The sequence below is a fragment of the Lissotriton helveticus genome, chromosome 4_2 (assembly GCF_964261635.1).
Source record: "Lissotriton helveticus chromosome 4_2, aLisHel1.1, whole genome shotgun sequence".
Taxonomy (NCBI): domain Eukaryota; kingdom Metazoa; phylum Chordata; class Amphibia; order Caudata; family Salamandridae; genus Lissotriton; species Lissotriton helveticus.
Window position 1 is genome coordinate 149,231,734 of NC_136064.1, and position 25,527 is coordinate 149,257,260.

The 25,527-nt window shown below is 42.1% G+C and overlaps 1 pseudogene; it reads right to left on the minus strand.

Annotated features, from left to right (window-relative positions):
• The window catches only part of LOC144751999 (vomeronasal type-2 receptor 26-like), a 56,382-nt pseudogene extending 41,478 nt beyond the window's left edge, over nt 1–14,904 (minus strand).
• Between the last annotated feature and the right edge of the window lie 10,623 nt (nt 14,905–25,527).

Below are 25,527 nucleotides of genomic sequence, written 5' to 3' on the forward strand. Positions count from 1 at the left end.
AAAGAGTAATTAATCGGACTAATTTTTGTAAAGTTTTTTCTGGAGAATGGATGCACAGTTCAAGTTGTGAGCCATTTTTTAATGAGGAGAGTTACTTCCAGGAGAATGATTTAGTGCATGCAGTTGACACCAGTGGTCGAGCGTATGAAGTGAAAGACGGTTGTCCGATTGAAAAAGAGAAACTTGTGCCTAGAGAACCAGAAGAGGTGTTAACTGATGAAGTTTTAGGGAGACGTACTAAGGGTCCAGTGTACACTTGGAAGTGTAGTCGTATTTGTAGTGTGTGACAGGAATCAATTGATTTGCTTTGTAATTTCTTGCGTACATATAGTAAGAAAAGTCTAAAGCAGAAAGTGGAGTTGTTGCAAGACTTAGATCCTTGCATAGTGAGAGAAAAGACAGGTTTGCAAGGCCATTCACTGGCTTGTCTTTCTAGAAAAGTCTGTCAGAGTATTTTTCATCATTTTAGGATGTTAGCAGTGCATCATACCAAAATGAGGAAATTAGTGAGAATGTTGTATTATGCAAAAAGTCCAGCACTTAAGCTTAAACAATTAAACAGTACTCTTTTGCATGGAACTGAATTAGATGTGAAGAAGATTTGTGAAGAAATTGAGATTTGTTATTTTCGTGAAAAAGAGGACAGTGTAGAAATTGACACAGCAATTCAAGGTAATGTGGAAGACAATGTACAGATTTCAAATACAGAAAAGTAGGAAATTACCAGGTTTAAGGTGAAATCAACTGAAAGGCCGAATTTTACTTGTGTGTGTTGTCGACAAAGTCATTATAAGCATCAAACTAGATTAGTTGATTTATATGTAAAAAGTGAAAAGATGAATAATTATGAGTGGAAAGATTTTGCAACTTATTTGTGGGTGGAGAATTGTTTTGATTTGAGTTCTGATCAGCGTATTTGTAAATATTGTTATGATAAATTAAATCAAAACAGAATGCCTGCTAGAGCTGTTCATAATAATCTGGGGTTGGTAGACATTCCCCGTGAATTGATGGATTTAAATACATATGAGTCTATTTTGATTCAATGTGTCCATCCTTTTCAGGCAATTGTTCGCATGGAGCCTAAGATAGGGAAATTGCCTCCTACAGATTTGCAGAGAGGATTAAAGGGAAGAGTTGTTTATTTGCCCCTACATTTTAAAAAAAATATTGATACAATTGGTATAGAAAAAGTAGAAGAGGAACCTTTAGTTGTTCTAGGTAATGGGGTTCCGACAAAGAGTAAAAAAATCTGGCAAGATTTAGTGGATGTTAGGAAAGTCAAAAAGGCAACGTGTATTTAGTCAAAAACAATGAGTATTACAAAGATGTATGTGTTGCAGCAGAGGAAACAGCTGCAGATGAAGACAGTGATTGTTCAGGCAGCCAAATTGAAAAAGTTGATGTGTCTAGAAGTGAAGAAATATATGAACATTATACTGTTCATCCTTTGCATTCCAAAGAAGTAATGGGGAATGCAATTGAATTGTTTCAAATGAAAGCAGCAAAAGGAAGTCCCATTAGTGTATGGGAACAAAGTTTGGAAGCTCGTTGGTTTCCACAGCTATTTCCAACAGGTCGAGGTGGACGATATGATGATCGACCACTTCAAATTCCTGCATCTGAATATCGAACTGTAAGATTATATGCTGAAGATCCAAGGTTTCGTCAATGCATTCCCTATTTGTTTCATCTACTGTATGAAAGTAACTTGTCTGGGCTTTCTTATGCAGTAAACCATATACTGAAAAGTGGAGCACATCTGCAAAATGTTTCGGCGAGGGACTTTATGGAGAAAGTGAATCTGCAAGATAATATTTTAGAATCTCATCTAATCAATCTCATGGCATGTCAGCGTGGTACAAACGAGTATTGGTACCGTCGTCATGGGGCATTGAAATGTATGCTAAGAAACTTAGGAACTCCTACATGGTTCCTCACTCTTAGCTGTGCCGAGTATGCATGGCACGACTTACTTGAATTTCTACGCGAGGCAAATGCAAATATACAAAATATAGAATTCAAAACACCTGGAGAACTGTGTTCTTTGGATCCAGTGAATGTATGCAGATATTTCAATCATAGATTTGAAGCTATGATGTCTTTTATTACCAACAAAAAAATCCTCCCCTTGGAGAGGTTTTGGATTTCTTTTGGAGAAAGGAGTATCAAGCGAGAGGTGCTCCTCACATACATATGTTGTTATGGATTAAAGATGCACCCAAATTTGGAACAGATTCGGATGAGACAGTGATGAGCTTCATTGAATAGTATTCAACATGTGCTGTTCCGAAAACTACAGAGGAAAACAGCTTAAGGCAACAAGTTTTACGCTTTCAATCCCATCGTTGTGGAAAGTACTGTCATCGAAAATTCAGAAACAAGGACAAGTTCTACACAAAATGTTGTTTCGGCTTTCCAGGACAAGTGATTTCTAAAGGAAGAGTAAATAATGTGATGTCTTCTCTGCGACATACTGTGACGAGGAAATCACCAAAAAATACTTACAATTTAAAAAGAAACGAAGAGTCCAAGTACATCAACGACTACAACTCTGTGATTTTGTCCATGTGGAATGCTAACATGGATATTCAGTTCGTTGCTGACAACTCTATTGCTGTGGCTCGATATGTGAAGTCTTAAATCACACAAAAAAGAAAAGACAGAACTGAAGGAAATGTGGGAGGACATTTCACATGAGTCTAAGCAAGAAATTATACAGTTACAGTCTGAAGATGTTGTCGCATCGAGAAATTGGAGCATATGAATGTTCTGATCGATTGTCGTCAGCAAGTCTCTATGCCAAATCTAGAACCATCATTTGGGTGAGTCTAGGTCTTGCTGCAACACGAAATCGAGTTTTGAAATCTGTACAAGAGATAGAGTATTTGGCGGAGAAAGAACCAGAAAGTACAGATATTTTGAAGACAAACATGTTGGATACATACAAATATATCCAAATAGAAGTCCTCATCTTGAGAACGTTTGTCTCTATGAAGTTCTTCAAAGCTATATTTATAAGAGGAACATCAGAGAAGATATCAATAATGGAATATATGCTGTCATTGGATGTGAAGGATGTCTAGTGAAACAGAGAAAAAGTCATTTGATTAATCATCGAAAATTGAGTTGTGAAAATCCAGACAAAAGAGAATTTTACTATTTGGCTCTTTTGCAACTCTTTAAACCATGGCGAGAAGAAGAGGAACTACTTGGAGATTTTCTCTGTTATGAAGACTCTTTTAATGCTACGAAGGATACCATAGAATGTCCTGTTTTTCCAAATTATCTGCAAATGTCGAATGAAGAAATAGAGCAAGAAGCAAAAATTGCTGTAGAGATTGCGAGAGACAGTTCTCAAGGCAGTCAGAGTTCTGCTTCATTGAGTCAGGATCCACTAGGAGGACCAATTATCCAAAATGAAGCTGCCACTGCCATGGGTGAGGTGGAAAGAGCTATGGAGCAAGCTCAAGAGGATGTAATTAATTTAGAAGATTTGGTGAAACAATTAAACGTTGAGCAGAAACTGATATATGACGAAGTCACAGAACAGGTTGAACATGGATTGAGTCATGAGAAGAAAGAGTGCTCATGTACATCATGTAAGCCTGTCCGACTGTACGTGAGTGGAGAAGCGGGAACTGGAAAAAGTTTTCTGATTAAAGCAATTGCATCTTATCTGCAGAAGAGGATTGAATCACCGCTGTCTTGTGTTGTTACCGCTCCAACTGGGCTGGCAGCACATAATATTAAAGGGATTACTTTACATCGTTTACTGATGTTGCCAGTGGAGCATGATAACAAATTGCAATATCACAAGCTATCTGGAGATGCGTGTTCCGAAGTTTCGAGAGTCCTGAAGAAAATGAAACTTCTTATCATTGATGAAGTAAGCATGGTGTCAAATATAATGCTTGCTTTTGTGCATTTGAGAATGCAAGACATTCTTAGAACAGACTATGATGTTTTATTTGGAGGAAAACATATTATTGTTTTTGGAGATCTTCTGCAGTTGACTCCAGTGAAAGGACAACCTGTGTTCAAAATGCTCATGCGTGAATATACCAGGAAGTGCCTAGGAAGCATTGGAAACGTTAATATATGGTTAAACTTCAAATATGCAGAACTGCTTCAAAATATGCGGCAGGCAAAGGATGAAGATTATAAAAATATTTTACAAGACGTAAGAGTAGGAAAAATAAGTCAGCAAGGGAAAGAAGCTTTACATGGACGGTTAATTTCAAATTTGTACCCAAATGAAAACATTCTTCCAGAGAATATTTTTAAGAAAATTAACAAGAGGAAATCTGCCATATGTTTGATGCCAACTCTGAAAGAATGTTCCATGTTCAACAACAAAATGTTAAATTTAGAAAATGAAGAGATAGTGAAACTGGAAGCTACAGATAAAATAGAGCATATGGGAGCAACAATTGTTTTGTCTGAAAATTTGAAATCAAAATTGGATTCATTAGAGAAGAGTATATCTAAAACTGCTGGTTTTGAAAAGACTCTGAATGTGTGTTTGAATTGTCGTGTCATTTTGCGAAGGAATTTAAATGTTGAAAGAGGTCTGGTAAATGGAGCAATGGGTCATGTTGTTGGTTTTGTGAATTACAAAAATAGAGATGGAATTGAAATTATAAAAATTAAATTTGATGGCATTGATGAAATAGAACAAATTTGTCGTTGTTCAGCTAGATTTTTGCTTGTGAAAGACTTATATGTTCGCCGAAAACAGTTTCCTATTTGTTTGGCATATGCAGTGACAATTCATAAATCTCAAGGTTTAAGTGTAGATAGTGCTTTGGTGAACATTGGAAGTTCGGTGTTTAAAGAGAGTATGGCATATGTGAATTTATCACGAGTCAGAACTTTATCAGGATTGTACTTGATTGAGTGTGATGAAACAAAGATTTGTGCTGATCTAGATTGTGTTAAAGAATACAATAGGTTAAGAAGAGAGTATGCTCCACATTTGCCTCAATATCCTCTGATTGAAAAACGTGTGGTAGGCCGAAAAAGAAGAAATGAGAGTAATTGCAGTGAGTAGTAGCGAAAAGACAAAAAGTAGATGAAACTGTAATTGTAAGCAGAAGGAAAAAGGATTCTGTTGAGGATGTTGTTGGATTTCAGTTTAAAACAGTTCTGGTGTCAACTGCTATGCTAATGTAGTAGTTAATGTTGTTTTTTTTCTTCAAAATTTACAAAAACAGATTGTCGAAAATCGGGAAGAAACATTGTGCTGTTTATTGAATTCTGTGTTAGAGAAATGTAGTAGTGATAGAGGAAAAATAGAAAGTGTTTCAGACACTAGGAATCTTGTAGACATATGTTCAGGTCAAAATCAATTTTCACAGATAATTCAGCAGGATTGTCAGGAATTTTTAATGTATATGTTTGATGTATTGGAAGATGAAGGAGTAGATATAAAAAATCTTTTTAACCTTTCTTATCAATGGCACCATGACTGTGATAACTGTGCTTCGTCAAGTAGTACTAGAATAGACTCTGAAAGATTTATATATTTGACTTTACCAGACTGCAAATCAGTGTCTTTTACTAATCTAGTTAAAGCAGCGGATCACAATATGGTGTGTACCCAATGTAAGTCTACAATGCTGTCCACATTATTTCTACAAAATTATGGCCACTATGTCATTTTAATGTTCCAACGATGTAGACCTGATGGAACTAAATTGACAACTTCTATTAAAAATGTTGTGGCTTCTCAGTTATCGATCTGAGGAAGAACCTTTACAACTGTAGCTATTATTTTTCATGATGGTCCTTCTACAACATCAGGGCATTACACATGCTATTTAAAAACTTCTAACGGTTGGACCCAGTGTAACGACACTGATTTGACTTTCAAACAACGTTTGCCTTTTGGCTTTATAAATTCATACCTAGTGTTTTTACAGCCAAAATTTAGGTAAAAGTAATTGGCATATGAAGACGGGAGTAGTTAATAAAGGTTATTTTGCTGTTTAAAAATATATTCTGAGTAAAAGTGATCCAGGCAATATAAAAAATTGACTTGTCATATAGGTACTGTAAGTGGATGTCATAGTAAGTGATGTTAGTATTATACAAAATGATGAACATGAGTGAGTCAGAGATGGTTTTAAAAATACTTAAATATTGTGAAAATGTTGTTGAGCCTTTCTTTCAGAACGTCGGGAAAAAGGTCATTTCAGAATGCCTTAGAATTAATTTGAACATATACTCATACATCTGACACTATTTGGCCAAATGGAAAGGTGCAGGAATGAGTAAAGAGTCATGACTGAAAAAAAGGAGTATATAAAAATATTGAAAATATTTCAGATGTTTTTGGAGCTTTTCTTATAGAAAGTCGATGAAATGGATTTTTAAGTGAACAGCAAAGTACTTACGAGAAAAGGACCACCATGATACAGTATTTGGCCTCAAGGAAAAGTAAGTCTAGCGTACATTTGTCATTTGTCAGTATTTAAGTTTTTTTTAAAATACAATCTTTTAGATTGTGTTTTTTTTTTCACGCTGTCATATGATGAGTAATTTGAACTCACTGTTTTAAGTGAAATTCAATATATTCTGAGAACAGCAAAAATAAACTATGTAACATGTTGTACAAGTTATTTTATACTTTGGATTGTGTAAATTAAATTGTATTCCCATTCTGTGACACTTACTTTCCTTTTTCCATCCTCTTTCAGCTCTTTTTACTCATTTATATTGTCTTTCTCTCACTCTCTGTAACCCCCGTTCCCTTACTCCACTTCTTTGACAACCCCTCATTCTCATTTCAACTGTGTGTATCCCGTCTCTCCCTTGCATAACTTTTCAGCTTTCAGTCTCTCTGCTTTACTTCTCTTTTCCGTATTTTCCTCCTTTGCTCTTTTAGTAATTCCTGTTTACTCACTCAGCAGTATTATTGCACTCTATCACTATAAATCACCCACTCTCCCTAGCTTATCTTTGTTTGCTCCTTACTTTTGACCTCTTCTCTCTATTTTTCGTTCTCTACTTCTATGTCCTCAGTGCCACACTCTACTTGTGTTATTTTCACTTGTGTTTATCTACCTTCTATCACTTCTTTTACAACAACTTCACTGCTCCTCTCTCATCGTTCTTCATCCCATTTCTTTTACTCTGGTCCCATTACTATCCCTCATTTCCTTTCTTTCAATGTCCTTCTCTTTACTTTCATCACCAAATTATTATCTCTCAGTACCACTGTTTTAGTCGTCTTCTCCTCTCTTTCCTTCTTTTTGCTCACTTACTCATTTTCTTTTCTCACTCATTCTACTCCACCTCACTCAGTTTTTGTCTTAGTGTGTCTACCTTATAACTTCCTCAGTCCATTTCCCTCAATCGTTGTATATTATCCTGTCTCCCTTCATCCTTTCACTCTATGACTGTTCTTCACTTACTCTCAGTTATCTTCTATTCCTCATTCTTCTAAATGCATCCTTAATTACACTGTTTTCTGTCACAGTCATTATCTTTTTACTTACTTCTGTTTCCTGATTTAGTTTTGCTAACTCACATTGTTTTAGTATCTTTCTTACCTTCAGTTCATTTCGCTGTACTTCTCTCTCTTTTTGTCAGTGAATCTATATGCCTTACTCTTTATAATTTCCTCTTCTTCTATTTCTTTTTCTCTCTTTTTGTCCTTCTACCTTAGTTTATTTCCCTTTCTGTGTTCTTCACTCTAACTTTATTTCTAAATAGAGCGTTATGATTTTTAACCTCTTCATTTGTATCTTTTAATTCAAAATACATATTTTACTAATTATAACTTATTTTTCTTCTCTCTTTCACAGATACAAAGTGTAGTTAAAAAAATTAATTTAAGTTATATTTATTATATGGTAAGTATGACTAAAAAAATGTAGTTTGTCATCACCCTTTGCTTTAAGCTCACTAACATTTTCTCAATCTACCACACTCCTGTGTCTTTACTCTGCTTCCCTCACTTATTCTTATTCTACATGTTTACTCCCCTTTCCCTATTTCCCCTCTCATATTCAACTTCTTTCAATCCCTATTCTTTACTTCACTTACCCTCTGTTCCCTTCCTTTGCTTCTTCACTCATTCTCTTTTTCTTAATTATGTACCTTACTCCTACACATACACCTCATCCCCCTTCCAACACATACACACACCTGTAACATACACCCCACACACACCACACACACACCTCATACACATAAAAAATCCTCCCACACACACTCCTCAAACACACACACACATTCCATACACACACATACATCGCACACATATACACCCCACACTCATACACTCCTCACACATATTTCACACACCCTCACCTCCACCGACACCGAAACACCCCACACAGCCACACCCACAGACACACCTTACACACCCACACCCCGACCTACACCCACTGACTCCCTATAAGTCACACACACTGCATTACTTATCTTTTTTTGCTGTTTTACTCAAGCCCATGACATGAGTGATGTCACTGACCATGTTCTGAGTGATGTAATATGTGACATCATCAGCAGTGCATTGCACGCGCAAGTTATAGTGAGTCCAACTAACTATAACGTGGGAATTTCAATGGTTTTATGCGTGTAAAATATCCAGCTAACTATAACTGGTGGAAAACCTATGTTTTTTTCGGTGAATTTAATAGGTTTTTTAAATGCGAATTCCTAACTATAACTGGTGTGAAACCTATGGTTTTTTCAGTGAATATATGTATATATAAATATATTAGCTTCTGGTGGAGGTAGTCAAGTAGTGCTAATGAACAGTAAAGGCTGATGGAAGAATAGCCTTTTATCGGCATGCAACACTAGAATGCTATCAGTCATATCTTAGTCATAAGACATTGCTGGGATCATTATCATGGTATTGCCAGTGCTCTATTTACTTGAATATGTCTGAAGTCCTCTTCAGATGGGCGACCCTGATCAATGGAAATACCACTTTTCCCATGATCCAGAGAAGCTTGCAGGTTTAATAATTACCTGTATTTAGCCAACAGCTCCATTACCACAAGTAGTTGGCCCCCTCACTGGTGCCACTTTGGCAGGGCATTTGTTCATGCCTCTACCTCATGAAACGAGAGATGTCAGCCAGGGACTGCTGGAGGCCACAGAGCAGAGAGTAGATGCCTGATGGTGGCAGTGTTATTTCTATTGGAACTGAGGCACCAACAGACGTACAAGTGACCTGGTCAGTGTGCCTGCTGTCCCCATCGCAGCTCTAACACTGAATGCAGCCCCTCAGCCCTAAGTGCTCTGCTGCAGGATGTGCAAGGCCCTCCGCCATACGCAGGCTCCTGCCTGTACCTCATCCACTGTGGTCCAGTGGGAGAGCACTCTGCTCTTCTGCTGTCTTCATTGCCTTTTTTTCTATGGGCTCTCTGTTCTCTCTTTTGTTCGTTTTCTCTTATTTTATCATTTCTTTTCTTGTCTCCCCTTTTTTTCTCTTTCCCTGCGATTTGTCCCTGATGCTGCTGCCCCAGCAGCCCCTCCAGTGTGACTTTGCCTCTCCTATCTCCCAGCTGATCCACCCGCCAAAGACAAGCCCGTCTGCACCTATCTGAGACCTGACCACGACCAGCACCAGGGACCCTGGTCCTCTGACGCACCTCACTACAACTTCAACAACCTCCATGCCCTCAAGCCTGGATGCAACAACAACTGCCAGCTCTCAGTGCCGAACAACACCAAAGCCTTCTCTCCTGTTTACACAGCTGCCACACCTCCAGCCACCAACTGCATCCTCCTCAATCTACACTCCCTACACAAGCATGCCACGGAAATCTGGGATTTCCTCAATACCTTCTTGCCTGACGTTGCCTTCCTCAGAGAAACCTGGACCAATGGTAACTCTGCACCTGACATCGCCACTGCCAATCCTGGCAGATACAATATTCTGCTCAGGGACTGCCCACCTGCCCTGGAGGAGGCATTGCCATTAACCACAAAGGCACCCCCTGCATAACTGCCACGACCCCAAATGACAACAACAACACTCATGGTGCACCTCCACTTCCACATTCAGGCTAAATCATAAACGACTTTCCGTGGAACCCTCATCTACAAACCACCTGGCCCCATTCTCCATTCACTGACACCATCACTGACCTCATCCCACCCCATGCACTCAATATAGACTGCATCCTGCTAGAGACCTAAACTTCCACCTGGACAACCTTGATGAACCAAACACCACCTCCCTCCTAGAGAACCTTGCCAACATAGGACTCAAACAACTAGTCACCACATCCACGCACACAGCAGGACACAAACTCAACCCCGTCTTTGCTGAAGAAATCCCCATATCCTAAAGCCACATCACAGAAACTCTTCTGGACAGATCACCACTGCATCCACTTCTCCTAATAAAAAGAAAAAAACACTGTACACAATCATGCCCACTGCCTCCCTCGTAGAAGCTGGAACAAACTCAACAAAGACCAACTCACCTCTGCCTTCGTCAGCTCCCCACCTCTATGTACACCAGATGCTAACACTGTAGCACGCAATCTCCACCACTGGATCACAAACTGCGACAACACACTTGCCATCCTCTAGAAAGCCATAGGAAGTCATATCAACAAAGCAAGTAGGTAAACCCCTGCACGCCAAGAATCCAAATGCTCCCGACGCTGACTTGCAAAGACATGGAAGAACAAAACCCTGGAAACACATGCCGCCTACTGAGCAGCAACCACTGCATACCACCATCTTGTCAAGTTCACAAGGAAAAAATCTATCCAAGACAGAATCCTCAACAATGCTCACAAATAACTCTTCTCCATTATCAAGGCATTTGCCAAACCCTGCAGCAAAACAATGAACGTCCCACCCTCACATGACTTCGGCAATTGACTCAGCACCTTCTTTGACCTTAAGATCAAAATGATCTACAACAACTTCGAAAACCATGACCTCCACACCGCTCCTGTTCTCCTGTTCTCCCTCCAAGCAATGGCACCCGACAAACCCTGCTCACAGTAGAAGGCACCTTGAAGACCTTGAGAAGCATACACACCGGGGAACCCTCAGACCCCTGCCCATCCCACAACTTTAACAGAGCTGCCTTGGCCTTCGCACCCAAACTATGTCAGATGGTCACCGGCCAACTCGAGACCACCATCTTCCCCGACGATTGGAAACATGCCGAGATCAACCCCCTCCTGAAGAAACCCTCTGCTGACTTGACAGACCTTAAAAACTTCCGGACAATCTCCCTGCTTCCATTCATAGCCAATTTCATTAAAAAGGCTGTCAACACCCAGCTAGAAAAATTCATATAACCTAACAATGTCCTGGGCATCTCCCAATCTGGAATCCACAGCAACCTCAGCATAGAGACCTCCCTACATGCCGCTACCAATGACAACCACTCTCTCCTTGACTGGGGAAAACCAGTAGCCCTCATCCTTTTGACACCATCTCAAACCGTGCCCTAGCCACTAGACTGTCATCCGCGACAAGGCCCTTGTCTGCATATGCTCATTCCTCACCGGCAGAACTCAGCGAGTCAGACTCCCAACCTACCTCTTGGAACTGACAGAGACCAACTGTGGAGTGACACAGAGCTCATCCTTCAGCTCCACCTCTTCAACATCTACATGGCTCCCCTCACAGTCACAACCATCATCAGGAACCATGGGCTCAACATCGTCCCTTACGCTGACGAAACCCAGCTTATTCTCTCCTTCACTATCGGACCCAACATCACCAAACGCAACTTCCGAGAAGGAATGAAAGCCGTCACAAACTGGATGAAGAACAGCTGCCTGAAATTCAACTCTGAGAAAAAAGAAGTACTCACTCTGGGCCCCATCCCCTCCACATGGGACGACTCCTGTTGGCTCCCCACCCTAGGGAATCTCCCCACCTGGACAGACCACGCACAAAACCTGAGTATCATACTGTACTCATCGCTCAAAATGAACCGCCACATGAACGCCATATCCTCAACCTGCTTCAAAATGCTCTGCATGCTTTGAAAGACGTTCAGAAGGATTCCTTCCAAATCACAAAGAACTGTCATGCTCACTTTCATCAGTAGCAGACTAGATTACAGCAACGCACTCTGTGACAGAATCAACAAGAAACTCCTTCACAAACTCCAGGCCATCCAGAACGCAGCAGCCTGACTGATACTTGACATCTCCCATTGCAGCCACATCACCCAACTCCTCTGTGATCTCAACTGGCTCTCAGTTGAAAGATGAATTACCTTCAAACACCTCATCCACGTGCACAAGACCCTGCACAAGACCTGACCAACATACCTGAACGACCGTCTCTCCACTATGCACCCAAAAGACACTTCTGATCAGCCAACCTCTCTCTGGCCACTGTCCAGATCTAAAGGACCAGAACATGAGGGAAGTCCTTCTCCTACCTTGCAGCTAAGGCCTAGAATGACATCCCCATCACATCCGGCAAGGCCCCACACTGCACAAGTTCTGGATGGACCTTTCTCTTCGGATGACCCCAGCACTCAATGGAGCTGCCCCCAGCACATTGAGACCCTCACTTGTGAGTAATTGGGCTATACCAACCTTGAGTGATTGATTGAACAGACTCCCTCTACGGTGGGCACCACAATCTCCAACCTGGCCTGCACCTGCTCTACCAACTTCAGCTGGACTCCTTCCACAATAATTTGGAAAGTAATCTATGGGTCATTGGAGTCCAGGGGTCCGGGTGGGGTGGCAGGTGGTACCCGTTGATTGGTAGGGATGGAAAGTGGAGGCGCCACAATGCTTCTGACCCTTCCTGTGTCAGCAGATGATGTCCTGATTGAGTTCAGAAGTTTTTGTAGGGTGTCTTGGGTGATGGTTGGCATGTTATTACCATCCCCATCACTGCTGAAGCCCAGGACGGCCAACTGGCCAGGAGGTGGGGGTTCATACTCTGCAATGAAATGGGGAAATGCTGCTGCTGAACTCTCTTAAATGTTGACATGAGTAATGCAGTTGACACTAAAGGTGCAACGCATTACAGTTTGAGTTCCTCATTAATGCGTAGGACAGCTGTTATGAAAAGGTGTGGATTGCAAATAGCACTATATTTCCCTTTCAGATTCAGTATATCAGCATTGTTCTCACTTCTACTCTGAGTGGATGGGCCCAGTCATACTAGTCAGATTACGATCACTTACGTTCAAGCTATTTCATCAGCACCAGAGTTGGTTGTCAGCAGACTGTCACCCATCGTTTTAATTAGACCCATGCACATATATGTGTACATGCCTCCTCTGGCTGTTCCATATTTGGTACTGGCAGCCGACTTTCTGCCACTCAGTGATTGCACCCCGATCATACATTGACTATCATGCGCATATAACACATTATGCAGGACCAAATCCAATAACTGAAATGGCAGGCTGTTATAGAGTGATGTGTCAGGCAGCCGACCAAATGGTAGTATTGCTGGGAATGGTGGCATGTACCTACCTAGGAGCATGTTCACTTAGAATTGTCACAAACCGGTGGTGCGAGCACTTTAGTTGAGCCACCCTGTGTCATTCCACAAACATAGGAAAGCACCAAATTCACAAGGGCATGGCACACCCCCATGTTTTTTCATTTGCACTGGCATGGATAATAAACATCCAAGTTCCAACACAGGCACCCTTGCGCCATGGTGCAAGGGTGTCTGCTTTGGTGCACAGCAATTCTTTTTACAGCGGTGGAAGAGTGAGGACAAGGGTGGCACATATTCTTGTAAATACAGCCCATTCATGTTTTTTTGCAATGATGCAGCTCAGTGCTGCTGATTTGTTGGCATCAAAACCTGTGCTATTTCATTGTAAGTATGCCTCCTGGTACTCTGGTGTACATCATTTGCATTCACCCCATACCCAGTCAGAGTAAGTAGGTTAGAGGTGTTCAGGTGGTTCCTACCGTAACAGCTGACACCTGTGTGCTCTGAGCCTTCATGCTAGGACAGCTGCATGCCATGTAGTCAAATCTGGGGGAGTATGGACGTCACTCTTGAAATGTCCCAATGTGTAAATACTACCCATGCCTACCTCTCCCCCAACCCTCAGGTGTGTTGTTTCTCCTGGGAGATACCAATTATATGATAGGTATTTGAAGGCTAGGTTAATGTGCATGGGCCCAGGTGAGCCAAAGGGGCATCTTTCATTGACATGTGGCGCAGTGCAAGAAACCACCTTGCTGCACCAAGCAGTGTGAATAGGAAAGTGCACGGTTGCACTGTCTATACAACAATGCGGCGCATCCCTGTGTTTTCCTTTACGTTGGTGCACATTACGCTGGCTAGCACCAATGCAGGTATCCTTGAACCTGGGTGCAAGGTTGCCTGCTTTGTCGATCATCTACTGTTTGTGATGCGGCACTAGCATAAAAGACAGGAATGCACCGTATCTTGTAGAAAGGGTGCACTTATGCCGTTTTCTTATGGCATTGGATAGCACAGTTAGAAGGCTTGTGACAATGCCCTACATGAACACATTATCCAAATGCCCATGAGCCTTCCATTGATGTCATGTCTAAGCATAGATGAGCCAGATGTCTATTATTTGTCCTGCAGACAGTGCTGCAGAGCGCTGGGACATAGTTGCCTGGACTGCACAGCATTACATACTTCTCAACATTGGCCCTTGTTGGGACTCACCCTGTTGCTGATGTAGTTTGTTATAGTTAGTACTGTCCAGTCCCACAACTCCAACCATCGACTCCTCAGAGATGACTGCGGCACCCCCTCCTCCAAGGAATCCAGCTGCTCCTGGGGCTCTGGACTTCCACCTCCCGTCTGCCTTGCTGCCTTGAGATTGGTTGCCAGTTTCTCCTCTGTTTTGCGCTTAAAATTATGCCAGCGCTTTTTACTGTCAGTCACTGTCCTCTTTACTTTGGCAACCTGTTCACCTTGTACACTATGGACTGCCATATGGTCTTTTTCCTCCTGTGGTACTGAAAATTTTGGACCTGTGTCATAGACATCGTCGTATCATGACGATTTTGATATCAGCAGACCGAGAATGGCTAGTACACTATGCACAAGCATTTTCGTCATATTCAAATGACAGAATCACCCTGAAATCAGAGTTTTCGTCCTGAACCCTCGGGTTCCATTTTGTGAATGGCAGCCATTTTGTGATTGCTCTCACATAGGCTGATGACTACAGGATGACTGTGGCCAAAAAAGTCTCTAGGGACACATACACCGTAGCTGACTTCTGTGTGACCTGAACAAGCTGACTCCCTTACCCGAGGCTGACCTCGTTGAGCCAGTTCCTTGTTAGGCAGCTGGTCAGATAGAGATCAAAGAGCAGGACATTGCAATGTTTATTGTACACGCACACACCCCTTTATCTTGCTCCTATCTGTTTCTGTTCCTTCTTTATGGTCTATTTATGATGTGGGCTGCCAGCCTTTTCATTATGGGTCTTGTCCAGCTTGTCTTAAGAAGAATGTTTATTATGGGTTTGTTTGATGATTAATTTTGGGCTGGACAAACTGAAAAGTGGGTTTGTCATCATACAGTGCTTTGTGTGCACGTCCTGGGAGTGACCAACAATAATGTACTTCAAAGAGAAAATGTGTGCCTAGGGCATAATAAATGGTATAAAAGGTCTGTGCTGAGACCATTCAGCAGACTGCCTCATTCAATTGCTAAGGCGGTTGGGTGACGTAGCCTCACTTAATTGTGTTTAATAAAGATGTCTTTTTCATATTTCAGCTTCTGTGCCAAGTTTTGTTATATTAGTAAGTATTCCCTGAGAGCGAAAATTACCAAGTTCTTCAGTTGGCGCCCAACGTAGGGCTCATCAGAGAAGCGACTTTCTGTGGGAGTGATCGTGCCAGGAGACTGAAATAAACTGAGGAGGACAGAGCAAGATTCTACTAAGAAGGTACTCTGTGCACGGGGATTCTGGAGATTCTTTGATTCTGCGGCCCAGTATATTTCTGATCTTCCTGATTTTTGATCCTCCGCATGATGTCACTCCTGACTGATAACCTTTTTGGCGTGAGTATTCTTGAAAAGACCGTTAGGTCATGTAGAACTTGACAGTTAGAATCTGCATAACATTTTTGATTAGTAAAAGTAAGAGTTAAGTATAAGTGGGTCGCTCCCAGTCCTTTGTTCTTTGGTTCTTTGATTGGTTCTTAGTTTGTTTGGTCCTTAGTTTTATTTGAATATTGCAATTTTCAAAAACCGAGGGTCTTGTATATTTACGAGTGTATCGAAAGAGATAGCCCCTTGAAGTTTGAAGCTAGATTAGTGAGCTATAAGATGCCTGATCTTAGCAAATTTGGAGCTTTGTGTTGGCCAACTTTGTATACGTTTGGATTAGCCGGCTTCCCCTAAAGGGGATATCTAAATAGGTTTAGATTTAAAAACATATTTCTTCCTTGGTGATTTTGTATCCCCAGGGAATTAAAATATGACATAATACAAAATGAGGATCCTTTGTTCTGCGCAGTTTTATGAATAGAGATATGCAGACCGATTTGTGGGTTCAATGTGTGTTTAAATATCTATGTGGCTTTTCTCATTAGTGTAACTTCGGTATGTGAATAGCGTTCGCGCAATTTATGAAACAAATACGTATAGCGCTGTATTGTGTGTCCTGAATGTTTGAACACTTTCTGTTTTTGTCTGAAATGAGCTCAAGATGTGGTTGTGGGTTTCTTGATGTTTTTCAGTCTGTTAAGTAAAATATTAGATTAATTAATATTAGGTGGAAATTAAATGAGATGCAGCGATTTGCCATGCGACATGCTAAAATCGCTATATGTTGCCATTTAATTGATAGACTAAGCAAAACGCATATGTGCAAAATGTTAAATGCTTAAAATAGATAAAGTTAAAATTCGCATTCACTAGGAATATAAAAGGCCTCAAAAATAAACTGTGTGTTTTTTTTTTTTAGAAAAACGAATTTATAGCATTTTTGTACCTACATGCATTGTAGTACGTGTAAAAGGCAAACACCTCAGCTAAAGTGAATTTTTTGTTCTTGCTAGATTTAAATGCATCTTTTTGCACGCGCATTTTTAAAACTTGAAATGTCTGTTTTCAGTAAAACTGAAAGCGTGCTCAGGTTTCAGCACTATGCAGGGCCTTTCCTGCCTTAAGGCAGCAGATGTTGTTTTTCGAAGGCCATAAATAGCATTGGAATCGTTATTTAGCACAGGACTTAGCCGTTAGTTAATCACAGTTGGCCTTTTTCATTTCAGAATAGTGTTTTACAGGGTTACAAAACTAAGGTTCATCCCTTTGTATCACTGGGAGACATTCCAAATGCGGTTTTCCTCTCTGAAAGCATTTTTGAAGTATATTTTTGGTTCTGTCACTAAATACTGATTGTCCTTTAAAAATGGCGCCAAAAAATGTCATGTTTTAAGTTAGGATTTTTGTGCATAGGCGCAGAAATGAATACATCTAAAAATGATAGGCAAGGGATGCAGCTTACCTTTACATGTGGAATTATCATTAAAACAGATAATTGGTTTCATTGAACGAAAAATTATTAATTATGGAAAAATTATTTGAGAAAAAAATAAGTGTTTTTTAAAATCGTTTTTGATATTTATAAAGCTTAATACTCATACCATGACCTCCTAGTATTAAAATTTGATTTAAGTTATGTGTTACGGTGTAATTAGGTAATTTGCATGTTGGTTTTCACTTGGCGCAGGCGTAAAAAACTAATTTTTCCAAGGATTTACATGAGATATGACTAATGTCTAATATCTGTAATGTGTAAAGAACATCCTGAGGATGATTAATATGTAAAACAAGTATAGGATATTTATTTTTAAGTGCCCCAAAGATAAAAGTCGAAATTGAGTTAAATGGATTTTTAACACAGCATTCTTATCATTTACCATAGCTTGAAAGTGTCTCTGGCTTCAGTAAATGCATACATTTGTGTATAATACAAATTTGCAGGTTGTCCCCATTTGGTTTTAATTTTAAATGGCCCAGTGAGATCCAATTAAATTTGCTGAAATGACTACTATTGCAACAAACATTTGTTCTAAAAACTGGTCTGTCTTTGTCAGCCTAAAAACAATGAGCAGAAACTGTGGGCTAGGAGAACAGGTTGCTCCGGTTGCGCTAAGATGCAATCTTTAGTTTTCTGTAAACAATGGATGAGGCTGTCATGTTGACATTTGTGACCTTTTAAATTCGTGCCTTGTCTCTGTGAAATGCAGAATAACGTTGATAAACAGGCCTCTGAAAGGTGGAATTTATGGTTTAAAGTTAAAGATTTAATTCCAAAGGGAAATATAAAAAAGGTTTCTTGAAAGGTTTCTTTAAAAGTCCCAACATCATGACATTTGTATTTCTGCTCTAAAAAATAATGCCTGCTAGTACAGAAAACGAAGTGTTGCATTACGTCTTAGACAAAAAAAAATAAGATGCAGCCTTTTACTAAAATGTTGAAGCCTACATGAATAAGTAAGAACGATTTGTCAATTAAGAAGTTTTTTTTATCATGGAGATTATGGCACAAGGCTAATTCTAGGTGTCAGGGAAAGGATTTTACCTCTAAAAGTTAAAAAGGCTTCATGTTGCAAGGTGACTGACAAGATGGTAACAGTTAAGTAATGGAAATTTATTTTTGTGTTTGTTAATATGTATCATGTTTTGTCTGCTGCTTAAAAGTTACAATTGGTGTCAGAAATGTCTCTCTTTTGTGTGCTGTGTATTTTTTTCCTTTTTGCTTCTCCTCACAGATCATTCATGGATTGCTCTGGGGGCTTTTAAGCCTAACAAGACACATGAGTTTGGTTGGTTGAAATGAGATGGGGTTTTTTTTGCGCAACTCCTTTGAAAAGAAATGTCCATGCGTTTTTCATGTTTGTGTATTTTGTTCTATCATGAATTGTTCTTGCTGGTTCTGTGTGTCCGAAAGTTGTATTTGACAGCAGATACCCACTATTGGTGATCTACTGTCAAAAAGGAGGGTATCCTTACACGGTATTATGCGTCACCGCTCATTTATATATGCTATCGTTTTACAGCGAGTCTATCTGATGGCTTGACATCCGTTTTGTGCGTTTTTGCATGTTTTATGTTGTATGTTGCTGCTTAAGAAATTATTACAAATTCACCTGTGTTGTTGTGACATGTATGACGATACGTGTCGCTGTCAACAGTTGGGTAAAATTTTCGCTGATACTGAAATTCACAGATAAGTTTTTTTTTATATTGTGAACCAGACAGATAACACTTCACCAGTGTATGTCAAATTTGGCTATAAGTATTGAAGAAAAATAAACAGCAAATTGTGTCATTTGTAGTCACGATACTGCCCTTTCCTGTAAGGAACAGGCAGCCCCAAAATTATATATCCTGATTGGGCGTAAGGATAAATTATAGATTTGTGACTCTTGTACATGGTGATCTAATTTCTATATCACATTAGTCGGTTTTATTCTGCTTCCTAAGTGGCCTTCCTATGGCTCTGGACCGTAAAAGAAACCAGGTTTCATTTTTTCCTGAAGAAGGAACTGGAACATTAGCTGAGATTACCATATCTGGTACAGAGGGCCAGCGGTAGAGTTAAAATTGTAAACTATTGAGAGTTTTTTTTGTGTATCACCCATACTCTTGGTATTGTGTCACATGCCTGACTATCACCCAAGCACATCAGGCCTAGTTATTGGGGATTTTAGCTGTGTCCTATTCTCTTTTCCGTATTCCTTTCACTAGTCAGTTTTTTATTATTATTAGTGTATTGTTCAGGTTCAGACTTTCAGATTGCAGTAATGTACCATGGACCCCCATTTTATGTATAATTCCCTGTTGCATAACTAGACTGGTTTCTAAGAATTTTCTTTAGGCCTATTCTGATGTTTTTCCAGTCTGACTGTTAGGACTGTTAGGACTGATTAACTGACACCTCAATAGGAGACACATTACGTTTTTTTAATATGACAAATTCAATACCTATTCTAAAATTGGTTTTTAGTTCCTTTTTACTGCTTTAATTTTTGATGGACCAGATATATTATAAATAATGGAAATACCAGGACTCTTTAGTTCTTGTCTTTTGTTTCCACATCTTGATAATTAGCTTTTGCATTGCATAGTCCCACCTGGTGCACAATTATTAAGATAATATGTATGTGATCCCGCTTTTGAGATGTTCTAGATGAGAATTATAGGAACACTTATATGTAATAATTGAGATAAAATGTGTTTACCCAATTAGACGATGCCACTATGTGTGAGGACATCCATTCAGATAGAATTCCCATGTCGCTATGATGATTTATTTATTTATTTATTTATTAAAGTTTTGTATAGCGCTGGCTGGACCCGAGGGTATCAGAGCGCTTCACAGCAAATATACATGGGTTAGACAGATAATGCGGACAAAAAGCAGGTCAATGAACACAGGAGTGAGTACACTCTATACAATAGCAGCCAGGCGTGAACCAGGGCGGAGAGTCGTAGGCAAGTCAATCAGCTCTGGGGTGAGCGAGAACATGAAACTATAAAGACTGGGTTTAGTTCTAGTTGGTTCCGGAGCGCTCAAGGAAGAGGATTTTGAGTAGCTTCTTGAATTTTGGGAAGGATGCGGTCATTCTGATGTGTGGGGGGATGGAGTTCCATATCTTGGGAGCATTGCCCGCGAAGGATTTGCTAGATGTTGAGAGTTTCTGGGATTTCAGAGGAATGAGTAGGAGCGTGTTGGAGCTTCTGAGGTTTCTAGACTGCCCGGCCCTTTTGGGCTTGTTGGCCAGGTATTCCGGTTTGCCCGTATGCAGGGCTTTGTGTGTGAGGCAAGCTGTGCGGAAGCTAGCTCGTTGGTCAATAGGGAGCCATTTCAGATCCTTCAGAGCTGGGGTGATGTGTTCATATTTCTTTGTTCCCGTGATCATTCTTGCAGCTGCATTTAGGGCAGAGGTCAGAGGACGTAGGTGAGATTTGGCTGTTCCAGTCAGAGTGGCAATGCCGTAGTCAATTCTGGAGAGGACCAGAGCCTGCGTGGCCTGTTTCAGGTCTTTTGTGGGGAGGAATGGTTTTAGTTTGTAGAGCAATTTCAGGTTCAGGAAGGCACTTTTGGCAGTTTTTGAGATGTGTTCTTTCATATCCAGTTTGGGGTCAAGGGTGATCCCTAGGGATTTTATGGAGTTCGATGGAACAAGCGGCACATTTAGAGCGTTTAAGGCTTTGAGCCAATCCAGAATTTGGGGGTTTTCTTCTTTGTTAGAGATTAGGAGCACTTCAGTTTTTTCCTCATTGAGTTTGAGGTGGTTGGAAGAGAGCCAGAGCTGAACTTCGGTAAGTGTGTGGTTCAGTCTGTGGATGTCCGAGATCGATGTGGTTTCCAGATAGAGTTGCGTGTCGTCCGCATAAAGGTGGAAGGGGATGTTAGCTTTCCTTAGAATTAAGGTGAAGGGCTCCATGTAAATGTTGAAGAGTTGAGGAGAGAGTACAGACCCTTGAGGAACTCCTCTGCTGATGGGAAGAATGTCTGATTCGCAAGTTTAAATTTTTATTCTTTGTGAGCGGTTGTTAAGAAAGGAGGAGAACCATTTTAGGACAGTCTTTTCGAGGCCTGCTCTCTCCTTTAGGACATTGATTAGTAGGGCATGATCGACTGTGTCAAATGCAGCCGATAGGTCTAAGAGGATGAGAAGGCTGAAATAGTTGGAGTCGAGCGACATGTGAAGATCGTCTAGGACGTTAAGTATTGCGGTTTCAGTACTGCAGCCTTTTCTGAACCCTGATTGATGTGGGTCTAGAAGCTTTGTGTTCTCTAAGTGCTGGGAAAGTTGCGACAGCACACATCTTTCCAAGATTTTGGATAGTAGTGGAAGGTTCGAGACTGGTCTGAAGTTATTCATATCCTGTATGTCAAGGCCCGGTTTTTTTGAGGCGTGACTTGACCTATTTTAAGGCAGTCCGGGAAGGAGCCCTCGCTCAGAGAGCTGTTGATGATCTTGGCCCATATAGGGGCTAGGGTGAGCCTCAAGTCTTTGGTCACTCTCGGGGGAAGCTGATCAAGGGAGTGGGTGGAGGGTTTGGCAGAGGCTATGAGATTACTTATCACTTCAACCTGGATAGGTTGGAAGGAGGACCAGCGAGTGGATGTGATTGTTGGTCTTAAATGGGGAGTTGAAGCGGGGTGGTCTGAGGGCAACGTGCCGAGAGATCGGTCAATTTTCGCGATTTTTTCATTGAAGAAGCTGGCAAAGTCGTCACATTGGGATTTGGACGCTACCATGTCTCTTGTTATCGGAATGGAGGTTTGGTTCTTGATGATGTTGAAAAGTTCTTTGGGGCGGTTTTTGGCATTATCAAGGGCCGCGCAGAAGAAGGACGACTTTTTGTTCTTGATATGGTTGTAGTAGCTTTCTGCGGGCTGCCTTGAGCTGGTCCCGGTTGCGAGAGGAGGGGTTGGCCCTCCAGGATCTTTCCAAGTATCTTAGGTGTCTTCTTTCATCGTTAATGTCAGTGGAGAACCAGGATCTGGAGGGGATGTTCCTTTGTTTTTTTAGTTTCCTTGGTGCCAGCTGGTCTAAGACGAGCTCCAAGTTGGAATGGTAGAGCGAGGTGAGTTCTGTGGTTGAAAGGGGTTCTGTCGTGGTCGGGAGGAGTGAGCTGAGGCCCTTTTCAAGCTTGTCAAGAGGTACTCTCGATAAGTTTCTGATCCATTTGGGGGATGTTTGTGTGGGAGGGACGGAGAGCGCCGGGTGATTGATATGAAAGAGGATGGCGTGATGGTCTGACCAGTCTACTGGGGTGATGTGGTCAATTGAAATTGTCTTTTTATCTGCGATGATAGCATCCAGGGTTGCTCCTCTATGGTGGGTTTTCTCTGTGCAGTGCTGGGTCATGTCAAGGTCATGAATAAGGGTGTTGAGAGATTGAATGAGCGGGTTTTTTGATACATTCCATCTTAGGTTGAGGTCACCCAGAATTATACTGAAATCACTGTTGAGAGCTGTTTGCGTGATCAGATCCGTCAGCTGAGCGCCAAATTCGGAGGTATTGCCCGGGGGATGGTAGAGGAGAAGGCATTGGAGTGAAGGGTGTTGAGGCGAATTGATGTTGACCGCGAGGGAGTCAAAGGAGTTGTAGATGACGGCAGGAGATTCAGTGATGGAGAGGTCGCTTTTATGGATAATAGCTATTCCGCCGCCTTTGTGAATGGGCCTGTATTTGTGTATAATTGAGAACCCGGGCGGCACCAGCGTGTCCAGGATGGGGCTGGATAGAGTGTTCAGACATGTTTCAGTGATGAAGGCTACGTCCAGGTCCTGTGAGAGGATGGTTTCGGCTATTTCTGTTGCATGTTTGACGGCGTATCTGCAATTTATGAGCATGCAGTTTATTTGGGAGTCATCCTGTGAGATATGATTGACCGATGTAGCTCTGGGTAAGGAGGAGAGATAGGGTGGAGGTCTGGCAGCTTTACGACGGGGCGGTTCCCTTCCCACTCCAGTAATGACTTGAATTGAGGAGAAGGGAGGGTGGTCAGGGGGCATTATTTGAGCAGGCTGCCTAGGCGGGGTTTCATAGGAGGTGATGAGGGAGGTCACTTCCTGTGGCGAGAGGGAGGGAGCCGTCCTTCTAGGACTGTCGATTCGAGCCTCAGTCCTGGGATTAGAGAGAAGAGGCTGGGAGCCTGTGGGGGCTTGGACCCTGTGTGGGTATGAGAGTCAGTCTTGGCGGTAGGCGGCTGGAGGCGCGGAGGAGGGACGTTCATGGAGGGGGGCTGGAGTTTCTCTAGGAAGGATAGGGTTTCTTTCAGGCAGAGGATCAGAGTCGCGATCTGGGCTTCTAGAAAGTCCAGGCGTTGTGTCAGTTTAGGTGCTGGAGAGTAGGTGGGCGAGTGGGTGGAGTTGGCTTTGGTGTGGGAGAGGTCGTGTAGCAGGACGTCGAATGGGGGGGTCTGTGACGAGGGGACCGGGTCTAGGTTGGAGTTCGATTGTGGGACCTCTAGTGAGGGAGAGCATGTTTGGGGCGAGATACTGTTAGGAAGTGAGACGGGAGAGGGAGGCACGGGGTTAGCTTTCGTGAATTTTTGGTCAAGGGCAGGGTGGTGGGCGGGGCTGCTGGGCGAGTTACTATTAGGGGGAGTAGTCGAGCTGGGGGGGATCTGATTGGAGTTTTGAGTTCGGATGGGCGGGGAGTAGGGAGGGAGGGGGGTTACGGTCTCTTTGGGGGAGGTGAATGTCTTTGCTACGGGGGATGGCGTGAGCAGTGGGAGTGAGGGATCGCGCAGGGCGCTGTGATTCAAAGACGGCGGGGGGACTGGGAGTTCTAAGGGGAGGTGACTGAGATCCTGTGGGGGTGCGGGAGACGTGGAGAGGGGGGAGGGAGGTAGGAGGGGTAGGGGGGTAGGGGAGTCCTGGAAGTTTGGGAGAAGGGGGAGGACGTTAGGGGATGTAGGTGAGAGGGGGTGGGGGGGTTCTGGAATTTTGGGAGAGGGGGGCGGGCGCTTGGGGCTGTGGGATAGGGGGGAGGGGCTCGGAGGGACAGGTGGATGTTGACGTGATTAAGGGCGAGGGGAGGGGATTGATGGGGTGGATGAGGCATGCTCTGCGGGATAGAAGTTTGGTGAGGGTCACGGGAGGTGGTGGGGCCTGTAAGTAGTGGGTAGAGAGCCATGGCCGTCTTAAGAGTGTGAAAGAGGGAGTCGAAGAAATCGAGGTTGTCATCTTTTGCCTGGATTAGAATGGTGCCATTCTTGAAGATGGAGATGGAGATGTCTCCGGTCAGGGACTGTTGGTTCAGGGGGGAGATCGTTAGTTTCCGGTTGTGTTCTGATACGGTGGTTTTGGAGACTGGAAGGAGTGAGATAAAGGTGGAGACCCAAGCGTCTGGTCGAGAGGTATGGAAAATGAAGTCTGTTTTTCTCAGTCCTCTCGTTGAGCAATGGTAGGTGTCCACGATAAGAGTTTCAGGGTGTTGTCTGATTAAATTCTGTTTGAGGCATTTTTGGGCTTTGAAGGAGATACTGCGCGGGAAGGTAATGGCGTAGGTATTCTGTCCCAGAGGAGATAACTGGTTGAGTGCAGGCTGGGGTGAATGTCTAGGCGCAGGGACGGAGGCATTATGGTGGAGCAAGAGATCTGCGTTTGTCTCCTTGGGTCTAGGCGTCGTGCTTGCGTAATGGAGTGCTTAGAGAAGGGAAACTCCTTGATTTGCTAGCAGATTTGTAGTACCCAAGGTAGATGCTCAACAGAGAACTAGAAAGATAAGTGATTGTAAAAAGGGTTTCCAGAGTCCCTTCAATTGGGGAAGCTGGATCCTTTAATAAAATTAGTTCGTCAAGTTAAGTGAGAGGAAGACGTTGTAAATAGGGGCCTCCTTAATTGTCTAGCAGATTTGTAGCTACCCAGAGGTGGGCGATCAACAGAATACTTGGATGATGGGTGTTGTAGATAGTGGTTTCCAGGGACCCTTCACTAGGGGAAATTGGTTCCTTAAATTACTTAATTCGCTCAGTTAACTGGGAGGAAAACGTTGTAAATAGGGGCCTCCTCTACCCCTTTGCAAGGTATTGCAGTTTTGGATAGGTTGTCTTCACTCGAGTCT